This window comes from Dendropsophus ebraccatus, chromosome 3, assembly GCF_027789765.1.
Source record: "Dendropsophus ebraccatus isolate aDenEbr1 chromosome 3, aDenEbr1.pat, whole genome shotgun sequence".
Classification (NCBI taxonomy): domain Eukaryota; kingdom Metazoa; phylum Chordata; class Amphibia; order Anura; family Hylidae; genus Dendropsophus; species Dendropsophus ebraccatus.
In genome coordinates this window covers 176,071,046-176,083,428 of record NC_091456.1, presented here as the reverse complement: position 1 = coordinate 176,083,428, position 12,383 = coordinate 176,071,046, and positions in this window count along the sequence as shown.

Here is a 12,383-nt window from a genome sequence, read left to right as displayed (position 1 = left end):
TCTTTGAATAATAGGAATAACGGTCTGTCCAACACAGTATTTAATTCTTGCAAAACTCTAGGATGGATACCTTCTGGGCCCGGTGACTTATGGATTTTAATGTTTTTAAGGCGTTTCCCCACTTCTTGTTGTGTTAGGCAGGTGAGATTTATGGGAGGATTAACATTATCCCTAGTCATGTCGTCTGTTATGGGATTCTCCTCTGTGAATACAGTAGAGAAGAATGTATTTAGTAGATTGGCCTTTTCCTCTTCCCCCTCCACCATTACACCCAGATTATTTTTGAGGGGACCAACATTTTCGGTTTTGAGTCTTTTGTTATTTATATAGGTGAAGAACATTTTGGGATTTGTTTTACTTTCTGTGGCTATCCTTCTTTCTGTTGCTATTTTTGCTTCTTTTATTTGCGTTTTACACATTCTATTCTTCTGTCTATAGTTGCTCAATGCTTCCCCACTACCTTCTTGTTTTAGTAGTCTGAATGCTTGTTTCTTATCATTTATTGCACCCCTTACAGCTGTAGTTAACCACATTGGATTTCTCTTATTTCTACTACGTTTATTCCCATATGGTATGTGTCGTTCACACGATTTACCCAGGATGCTCTTAAATATGTCCCATTTCTCTTGTGTACTTTTATTTCTGAAGGCATTGTCCCAGTCTATGTTCCCAAGGTCCTCTCTTAGTTTTTGGAAATTAGCCTTCCTGAAATTTAATGTTTTTGTAGCCCCTCTGCTAATCATTTTATTGAAGGATAATTGAAAACTTACTATGTTATGGTCACTATTACCTAGGTGACCCCCCACCTCTATTTTTGATATTCTGTCGGGCCTATTGGTTAAGATCAGGTCCAGAAGGGCCCCCCCTCTTGTTGGTTCCTCTACTAGTTGGGAAAGGTAATTATCTTTTACTATTTCCAAAAACACGCTTCCCTTCCTGGAGCTGCAGGTTTCTGCTTTCCAGTTGATATTTGGGTAGTTAAAGTCCCCCATAATAATGACTTCCCCCTGCTTCGCTGCCGCATCTATTTGTCTTATAAGAAGATTTTCTGATTCTTCCACTATACTTGGAGGTTTATAACACACTCCTATAAGAATTTTATTATTCTTTGTCCCTCCCCTTATTTCTACCCAAAGAGACTCCACATTATCATCACATATATCCTCCCGCAGAATAGGCTTAAGGCATGATTTAACATATAGACAGACCCCTCCCCCTTTCTTATTTTTACGGTCATTTCTGAATAGACTATAACCCTGGATATTAACGGCCCAGTCATAGGTCTCGTCCAGCCATGTCTCGCTTATCCCCACTATATCATATTTCTCTTCAACCATTATGAGTTCTAATTCCTCAGCTTTATTAGTGAGGCTTCGAGCATTAGTATACATACATTTAATATATTTGTCCATATTCCCTTTCCTTTTATCACTAGTGACTATTCTAACCCCTCCCGCCGCTCCACCCCCAGTTCCATAATCTAGGCCCAGCTCTCCATCTACTCTGTCTTCACTTACTATATTGTAGTTGCCCTCCCCCCCGGTCCCTAGTTTAAACACTCCTCCAACCTCTTAGCCATCTTCTCCCCCAGCACGGCTGCACCCTCCCCATTGAGATGCAGCCCGTCCCTACCGTAGAGCCTGTAACCGACCGAGAAGTCGGCCCAGTTCTCCATGAACCCAAACCCCTCTATCCTACACCAGCTCTTGAGCCACTTATTTACCTCCCTAATCTCCCGCTGTCTCTCAGGTGTGGCTCGTGGTACAGGTAATATTTCGGAAAAAATCACCTTGGAGGTCCTAGTTTTAAGCTTCCTGCCTAAGTCCCTGAAATCATTTTTAAGGACCCGCCACCTACCTCTAACTTTATCATTGGTGCCAATGTGCACCATGACTGCTGGGTCATCGCCAGCCCCTCCCAGTAATCTGTCAGCCCGATCCGCGATGTGACGAACTCGAGCGCCAGGAAGGCAACACACTGTTCGACGATCCCGGTCTTTGTGACAGATTGCCCTGTCTGTCCCCCTAATAATTGAGTCCCCCACTACCAGTACCTGCCTGGCCTGCCCTGAACTCCTGTTTCCCACCTTACTGGAGCAGACACCCCCCTGGCTTTCAGAGGCAGTGTCCTGCTGCAGCAATGCCACCCCTGAATCAACATCCCCCTCATCCGCCAATTTGGCAAACTTGTTGGGGTGTGCCAGATCAGGACTGGCCTCCCTCACACTCTTCCCTCTACCCCTTTTTCTAACTGTGACCCAACTAGCTGCCTCTTCCTCCTGTACCTCCATGCTATCACACTCTCCCCCATCTACCCCTTGGAGTGCTTGCTCAGTGAGAAGCAGACCCCTTTCCAGTTTGCCAATGCATCTCAATCGTTGCAGCTGCTCATTTAGATCCAGGATCTGGGCTTCCAAACCAGCAACATGCACACATCTCCCACAATGGTATGCACCCTCGATCGGTTGATCAAGGATTGCATACATCGCACAAGATGTACATTGGGCCGCATTGTCAAACATGGCGCTCATTTATATGGGGATATTATGTATAAAGAAAGAAAAAACAAACAAGCAACAAAAGCAAACAATGTGTTCAAAAGCAAATAAACAATTTGTTTTCCTCTAAAACTCCCCGAATCTAAAGTCCCAGAATATTAAAGTCCCACACTTGAGACAAAAACACACTTCAGATCAAAAACTCGCACGCTCCAAAACTCGCTCACAATACAATATAGAAGTACTTAGCTTGCAGAGTTTGTTGCTTCTGGCTCCTGTGTTTGAGAGACTGGGAGGCTTCACACAGATGTAATTTATCAACTCTTAATTAGCAATCAGTCCCCTCCCCTTCCACCTGTGTAACCTCCAGCAAGCTTGTGTGTATACAGGCTATAGTAATGTGTCCCAAGTAAACCAGATACAATGTATATAACCTCTAGGAAAATAAATACAGATAAACTAATCTATAGTACCTTGCTATATACTATATGTGTACAGGGATTTGTTATCTATAAACCCAGTAAGGACAGATATCACTCAGTAACAGGTATGTTATACACTCCTTCCCAGAATATTAAAGTCCCACACTTGAGACAAAAACACACTTCAGATCAAAAACTCGCACGCTCCAAAACTCGCTCACAATACAATATAGAAGTACTTAGCTTGCAGAGTTTGTTGCTTCTGGCTCCTGTGTTTGTCAATCATGGAGCCAAGCTTCACCACCAGACATGACTCTTGGATAGATATGGCATCATTTATTAAGTAGCCATGTTTGTTAATACTGTATAACTGTTTTAATGCCATCTATAATTTATTTAAAGGGGTTCTACAGTTTGACCTGACTAGGCCAAGTAATGAAAGTCCAGTTATCATGGGGATAACTACCGGAAAGTGTGCACTTCCCCACAGGAGTAATAGAGCATTAGCTGGTGTCCCCTTAAGTCAATAGGGCCCCTGTGTTATAGAGAGTGATGATGAGTCCTTGGGAGTCAGTGGGAGAGGCCTTAGACTTGTATCGAGCTAGAGCCGGGTATATTATAATTACTCCAAACAGAGCTGCATTAATAATGCTGCAGGTAAAGAGCTTAAAGGGGTACTCCGGAGAAAAATACATTGTTTTCAAATAAACTGGTGTCAGAAAGTTATATACGTTTGTAAATTACTTCAGTTAAAAACAGAAGCCTTCAAGTACTTATCAGCTGATGTATGTCCTGCAGGAAGTGGTCTATTCTTTCCAGTCAGACACAGTGCTCTCTGCTGCCACCTCTGTCCATGTCAGTACAGGAAAAGTAATGTAATGTATGTATACATTGACCTCACCAACCGAAAAGTGAGTGCAGCTCTGGAGTAGAATACAGGATGTAACTCAGGATCAGTAATGTAATGTATGTACACAGTGACCCCACCAGCAGAATAGTGAGTGCAGCTCTGGAGTACAATACAGGATGTAACTCAGGATCAGTACAGGATAAATAATGTATGTACACAGTGACCTCACCAGCAGAATAGTGAGTGCAGCTCTAGAGTATAATACAGGATGTAACTCAGGATCAGTACAGGATCAGTAATGTAATGTATGTACACAGTGACCCCACCAGCAGAATAGTGAGTGCAGCTCTAGAGTATAATACAGGATGTAACTCAGGATCAGTACAGGATCAGTAATGTAATGTATGTACACAGTGACCCCACCAGCAGAATCGTGAGTGCAGCTCTGGAATATAATACAGGATGTAACTCAGGATAAATAATGTAATATATATACAAAGTGATACTTTATATTAAATGTGCAAATGTTAATGCCAAGCTTGTGAGATATCTGCATATCCTACTAAAATTATATTGCATATTAACAAAGATAGGCTTGTTCTTTTCATGCAATCTTCTAAAAAATCTGCAAAAATCTATAATAATAGTAAAAAGAGTAAAAACAACAATGACATGTAAAGAAATCCTTGATGAGCGTCATACAAGTTAAAGCTCCCTGGTGTCATCTATGCTTTTTGCTAGTGATCCACATAGAGATGTTCGTCCTACATATTCAGGATTTAGTAGGGGTGCACCACAAAGCTCAGTATTACTGTGTAGCACTTTAATATATGTATGTTGGTAGTATTCGAGCACCTTTGCTTTTGCTATACTCCAGGAAACCGTTTCTCTAACTCTTGCGGATGGTTAGAGTGATGGTCCGGCGTTGGGGGGCGGTGGCGGTGTCACATCACATCTATATATGTCCGGTAATCACATTGTTAAGCAGACCTGATATACAGGTGCTGCTTAGTAACAATAGTAAAGAGGTAGAACCGGCTTGTTTAATAGGAGTCTGGGGGATTAACTCCAAGTGATTAACAACTAAACCCCATTAATCCCTTTCATATTAAGTGATGCGTCTAATGGGCACAACTGCATACAGTATTTGTATGTAACCATTGCAACCCATTCACCCTAATGAAATGCCATTGACGGGAGCCAACCTAGGGTGAGGAGTGAAGAACCGTACAATTAACCCTTATTATACCGCATACAAGGTGAGTGATTATGTAAGAGGCAAGCTACTGGCAAACACTGAACTAGGAATACACCAGGTTCTTCTTCTCCTGAATTAGGGAGGTTGATGTGGTTGATGTGGTGGTAGTACAGTAGTAATGCAGTGTATTTTATCAGCAATTAGGATATCACCGATGAAAGGGGAAATAGTAGAATTAGTAGAAAAAAAAAATAATGATAATAATTAAAATAAAATATAATTTTAAAAAAATCACCCACCACCACCTTACCCCTGATTTCAATTTTCATTTATTCCCCATATAAAATGAATTAATGCATAAAACATAAAAAATAAATATATATATATATATATATATATATATATATACACACATACACACACAAATATATATACGTTTGGTATTTCTACGCTCATAACAAACAATCCGTCTCCAAGAAAAAAGACGATCTAAAAGATCTGAAAATCAAACGTATTAAAAAAAAATGGATTGATAAAAACGACACAAAAGACCACACCAAACCCTGTCAAGAGAAAAGAAATAAAAAAGCCACAGATCTTGAAAGATTTGAAGCTTTTTTTGAGATTTACTTATGTAGCCAATTGTTATTCCTGCTGCAAGTCAGTTAGGCTCACTGTAGCAGCGGATAGCGCCAGGTTGCCCTAGTAACAGGCGACGCAGTGATGCCGGGCCCTGGACCGGAAGTAACGGAGTAGCGTTTGCGTCACGCAAGGGCTGCCGGATCCTGTGGCGGCATCCGAATATGTTTATCAGTCACCCAGGAATCGGGCATCGGAGAGGAGCCACTGCTAAGCCTCCCGTGACTCTACCAGCGAGAGTGGTAAGAGCTGCGATGTACCTGATGTACAGACCACTGTCTGACTGTATTCAGTCCTGCTTTATTGCCTGTTGATACCTCTCCCTGAGGAATCCAGTGTATGGAGGAAACGCGTCGGAGAACTTTAAGGGCATGTGTTGTTCGAGGGATTAACAGGGACTGACCAAGGGGTAGATCAGGGTAGGGGTTGCCCCTTCTAGGGTGAGTGCTCCATAGACCCTGAGCGAGTAGGGGTAGCACTAATGGTGGTTTTACACAGAACGATTTATTGTTCGAATTTGCACGATAACGATCGAATTCGAACGATAATCGTACGTGTAAACGCAGCAAACGATCAAGCGACAAGCGAGAAATCGTTCATTTTGACCTTTCAACAAGTTCTCAAATCGTCGTTGATCGTTCGCAAAAAAATTCGCAGATCGTTCCATGTAAACATTCTTTCAACGATTTCACCTATGTGTGTGATAGGCTTAACGATTGCAAAACGGTCGCTTAACGATTTTTCCGTACGATGTATCGTTCAGTCTAAACGCTGATCGTTATAAAAAAAACATAGTTCATTCAAAATCGTTAATCGTGCGATTGGGCGAATTATCGCTCCGTGTAAAAGTACCATAACACTACTTACTAGGGACTGATAGGGTTATCTCATTTTTGCCCTGTCTTCTGTGTGTCTTTTGTTTGTAGTACTCCATTATCTCCCCTACTAATGCCTGGAGTGAGAAGCGCATACAAGATATATGACGGGTAAGAACCTCTGATTACTTAATATTACCCTTATGTGCTTATCACCAAGTGTGTGTATTTTTTAAGGAGGACTTTTAAGGTTGTGGGCTCCTTTTTGGTTTGAAGTGATGTTTTTTGTGGGGACTGTTTTTTAAGGTATCTATTAAAAGTCAAGTTTTATAGCGTGATATATACCCCTTCTGTGATTTTTTGGGATCTTGAAAGGTGCCAAAAAAAAAAATTCTTGTCAAAGAAAATAGTTTTCATTGTATCAAAGGAAAAAAAAAGTAAAAATAATAATTAAAAGAAAAAAAATAAAATAAAATATATATATATATATATATATATATACATACAGAATGTGTGTCTGGTATATTTGGTATTACTGTAATCGTACTGATAATGTTATGTTGTGCTCTGAATAGCGTTCATTTAATATGCAAAAAGAAAAAAGAAATAGCATTTTTTAAATTTTCCTTAACCCAAAAAAGGGTTAATAAAAGTTAAACAATAGGTTAAATGAATTTCAAGATGGCAACACTGAAAATTAAAAAATGTCCCGCAAAGTAACAATTCCTTATATGGCTACGTTTATGAAAAATAAAAGGAATTTATGGCTCTTGGAAGGTGATGATAAAAAAAAAAAAAAAAAAAAAAACTAAGAAAATTGCAGTCACTAAGGGTTTAATGACCCGTGAAGTTTATTGGGTCATGGGGCCATTAAGGGGCTAGGAAGAAGGCTTAGGACTCAAGCCCATTCCATGCCTTTCAACTCAGTTAGCTCCATACTGTTGGTCCTATTCTTTATGCGCCTCCATGTAGTCAATATGCAAGTACTGTGTCAAGCAGGTAATTTGGATTCATACCATATTGTCACTCTGTTGCTGACCAAATCCGGTAAATCAAGACCAATAACACCAATATATAAGGCCCCTTCTGTGCCCTCTTATAGTAGAAAGGCCCCACCTGTGCCCTCATATAATAGATAAGCCTTTCTGTTGCTCCACAAAGTAGTTAGGCTTTCTATCTGCCCCTATATAGTATTTAGGCCCACCTGTATCCCCATATAAACATTCGTCCCCTCTGTCTCCATATTATAGTTAGACCCCTCAGTGTCCGCCCAATATAATAGTTAGGCTTCTCTATGCCCTCCTCTCTTGTAGTTAGGTCCCCCTGTGCCCTCATATAGTAGTTAGACCCCTCTGCTCCTTATATAGTGATCAGGCCCTGCTTTGTGCATCTATATAGTAATTAGGTCACCCTGTGCAGGTATCCCCTATGTAGCTATTTCCCTTGTAGGTCAGGATCCCACCATAAGTAACCCCCGCAGTAGTAAGCCTAAGCCTGCCAGTATGTAGTATTGCTCATGTAGGCGGCATCCCACTGTAGCCCCCATTTAGTAGTCAGGCCCACCTCTGAACATCTATATAGTAGTTAGGCCTCCTTGTGCAGGTAGTTTACCCCAATAGGAGGTATCCCTCATTTAGGAAATCCCCAACCTGATAGATAAACACGCAGTAAGAATCCTCCTCTGGGTAATTCCCCAGGTAATTAGCTCCCCCCCATTATGTAGTATCCCCTAATGTAGTAGGCATCCCATTGTAGGTAATGCCCCTGTTAGTTAGTCTTCCCCTCCTCCCCAGCAGATATCATCCCCATGTTAGGCATCTCCCCTGTTAGCACCTCCCCCTTATAGCCATCTCCCATGTCCTTTCCCTGAGTGCGCAAATGACGTCACTCAGAATGAAGAATGATTGGAAGGATGGGGAGCCAATAGCTTCTCACTCTGTCAATCACATCCCTGCATTTAACTGCAAGCGCTCCTGATCAGTTAAAGGGCCAGAGTGTTTAAAAGAAGCAAGAATTATGGGGCCGTCCTGGGATCTCACCCCAAAATCAGAAACTCCCGCCAGATCCCGTGCAGCGGGGAGTTATGGACTAAAATTATGTTTTTACTAATAGTCCTGGCTTCAATGTGTATTTGCATGATTCACCCCGTAAAGGTAAGGTTAAAATAGAAGAACTTCAAAATGTATTGTCTACAGCTCCCCGACTCCTCCCTCTCACCATAGATAATGCCTTATCTTGTCTCTGACCAACCCCTAAGCCTATATCACCATCCACATATATACCTTTATTGGGATATTTAGGGTCCTATTACAAGGGCCGACTACAGCCCAATCATTTTAGTAAGCATGCGCTAATTTGATCGTTTACTGGACCTATTAGATGGCCCGATATCTGGGCAGCAAGGGCTGCATGGACATTGTTAGTGATGTCCATGCAGCCTTTGCCCAAATACCTGATACCTTACCTCTCCCCACTCCTGGTCTTCTCTCCTGAGCTCTGCAGCTTCCTAATCCGCCAGGGCCTGTCCACCGCTGCAGCCTGTGATTGGCTGAGCGGGCTGTCAGCTGTCAGGACGCTCATACCCTGCAGCCATTGGGACCGGAAGGGAACAGGAGAGAAGACCAGGAGCGGGGAGAAATCAGGTGTTTGGACAATCGTCAAGCCGATGGCTGACGCTTTTACGCGTAGTGATGCGTGGGCTGCGTCCAACGATTTTAGATCCAAGCCTAAACCAACGATCAGCCGATGATTGTTGTCATCGCCTAATCGTTGTTTCTAGTAGACGGAGCGATAAACACTGGTCAACAAATTTTCAAAAGTTGTTTGGTTCAGAAATAAAATTATCCATTTCTTAATGATTTTTATGTGCTGAATTCAAATATCACAAGGAAAAATGTTAATTGGCTCTAGTTTCTATGATATGGAAGAGTTTTTGTTTTGTGAATTTTATAGAATACAGTATAATAGCCGACATATTTATTACTTCTGCAATTATAAGGAAGAAAGTTTACTGTTCATAAACTTTTGAAATATATTCATAGGAAACTTAGTTCTATCTGAAATCAACTACAATTTACAGGCAGATCCAAGAATATTTACAAATTAATTATGTTTATTGAACTCTGGAATGTAGGTCCTTATTCAATGGCTTCTCGGTGCATTTACACGTCTTTTGTATTCATACATGGGATTTTCTCTGATATTTGTCCAACAGTAATCTGCAAGCATTGATGGCTTCCATTTACCCCGATACCTTAGGCTAGGTTCACACTGCATTTTTGTCATCCGTTTTGCAAAAAACAGATGAAAAACGGATGCATTTGTGTGCATCCGTTTTGATCCATTTTTCCATTGACTTCCATTATAAAAAAAAAAAAAACGAATTGAAACGGATCGTTTTTTTTCTCTCAGTAGTGTTGACACTACTTTTGTGTCCGTTAAAAAAAACCATCCTTTTTTTTTATAATGGAAGTCAATAGAAAAGCAGATCAAAATGTATGCACACAAATGCATTTTTTCATCCGTTTTTTGCAAAAAACTGATGAAAAACATGGATAGCAAAAACGCAGTGTGAACCTAGCCTTATACCATAACTATTGGTCATTCTAAGATGATGCAATTTACCAGTTGATGATGCAATACTGATGATGCAAACTTTTCCTAGTATTGTATCACAGGCTGTGAGAAGTATAGAAAGTACGTCTATATCTTGAAAATTAGAGCCAATTTCGAAATTTGATCATTATTTTTCATCTCAGCACCCCAAAATTAGTTAAGTTCAACTGTTTTCATATGGGTTCCTTTTTGGCTGTTGACCAGTGTAATCAGCCCGATTTGGCCAATTATTGCTCTGTGTAATAGGGCCCTTTGGGGGGATTGCAGTGTGATGAATGATGCTACAGAAAGAGATGACAGGGAATAAATACAGCAGGTGCTGCAACCTCACTGATGATTATGATAATAATAATAATAATAATAATAATAATAATAATAATAATAATAATAATAATAATCATCATCATCAGTAAATAAGATGTTCTCCAACAGCTTTTGGCAAGGAACTGGCAGGAGTGCTGTGGAAGGGGAGTAGACATGGTGGGAGGTCTGTGATGGAGAGCTGAGAGAAAGCAGTGCATTCTGGGAAAGGGGGGAGAGAAGTTGCCTCAATTTCAGTCTGTATACACAATTTTTTAAAGGACAACTCCCCTAAAGTAAAAAGAAGCTTTGTATACATAATATGCAATACAATTTTGTTATATCAGAGAGAAACGCTTCAGTCTCTGTTTCTCTTTACAGGAATACTCGGAGTGGACTTTTGATGAATACAATTGATTTTCAATCATGCTTGTCTATTATAAAGGGCTCTGATCTGAGGACGGGGGTATGTGCTCACATAATATACACGTAAATAAATTAATGTGGATAAGGAAAGTATTTCTCACTTCGCATGCCTTGGTAAAACATGCATTATAGGGGAATGGATGACGTCTTCCATTTATCGCTTGTTAATAATACAGGGAAGATAATAATCGGAGGATGCAGTATTAAAGGTCCTATTTGTCACAGTTGGGAGGACAATAAGGGAGCTCTGTATACAACACTCAGTATATAAGTGAATGCTTGAATATTATTCGACACTCAATGCAGATGGTTCTGTATGAGCCCCGTATAGTCTGACCCTGAAATTCAGGATAATCTAGAGATCAATGCATGGCATTCTTACCCAACAGAAATTGCTGAGATGTCCATTACACAATAGAAAAGAAGAAATGTCAATTCAAGGTTAAATGCCAGATCGGGCTTTATAGATGAGATGAGCGTTGTAGTTAGTCATGGGGGCAGACAAAGGTGGGAATGAAAAGAATCAGTCGTGGAGAGAAGTGTTCTTCACCTCCAAGAAGGGCTATACGCTACAGTAAAGAGGATGCTGTCCATAAGAGCTTACACTCTACAGGAGAGAGGACCCTGCCCATAAGAGCTTACACTCTACAGGAGAGAGGACCCTGCCCATAAGAGCTTACACTCTACAGGAGAGAGCACCCTGCCCATAAGAGCTTACACTCTACAGGAGAGAGCACCCTGTCCATAAGAGTTAACACTCTACAGGAGAGAGGACCCTGCTCATAAGAGCTTACACTCTACAGGAGAGAGGACCCTGCCCATAAGAGCTTACACTCTACAGGAGAGAGGGCCCTGCCCATAAGAGCTTACACTCTACAGGAGAGAGATCCCTGCCCATAAGAACTTACACTCTACAGGAGAGAGGGCCCTGCCCATAAGAGCTTACACTCTACAGGAGAGAGATCCCTGCCCATAAAAGCTTACACTCTACAGGAGAGAGGACCCTGCCCATAAGAGCTTACACTCTACAGGAGAGAGGACCCTGCCCATAAGAGCTTACACTCTACAGGAGAGAGGGCCCTGCCCATAAGAGCTTACACTCTACAGGAGAGAGATCCCTGCCCATAAGAACTTACACTCTACAGGAGAGAGGACACTGCCCATAAGAGCTTACACTCTACAGGAGAGACGACCCTGCCCATAAGAGCTTACACTCTACAGGAGAGAGATCCCTGCCCATAAGAACTTACACTCTACAGGAGAGAGGACCCTGCCCATAAGAGCTTACACTCTACAGGAGAGAGGAGCCTGCCCATAAGAACTTACACTCTACAGGAGAGAGGACCCTGCCCATAAGAGCTTACACTCTACAGGAGAGAGGACCAGGCCCATAAGAGCTTACACTCTACAGGAGAGAGGACCCTGCCCATAAGAGCTTACACTCTACAGGAGAGAGGTCCCTGCCCATAAGAGCTTACACTCTACAGGAGAGAGGACCCTGCCCATAAGAGCTTACACTCTACAGAAGAGACGGCCCTGCCCATAAGAGATTACACTCTACAGGAGAGAACCCTGCCCATAAGAGCTTACACTCTACAGGAGAGAGGACCCTGCCCATAAG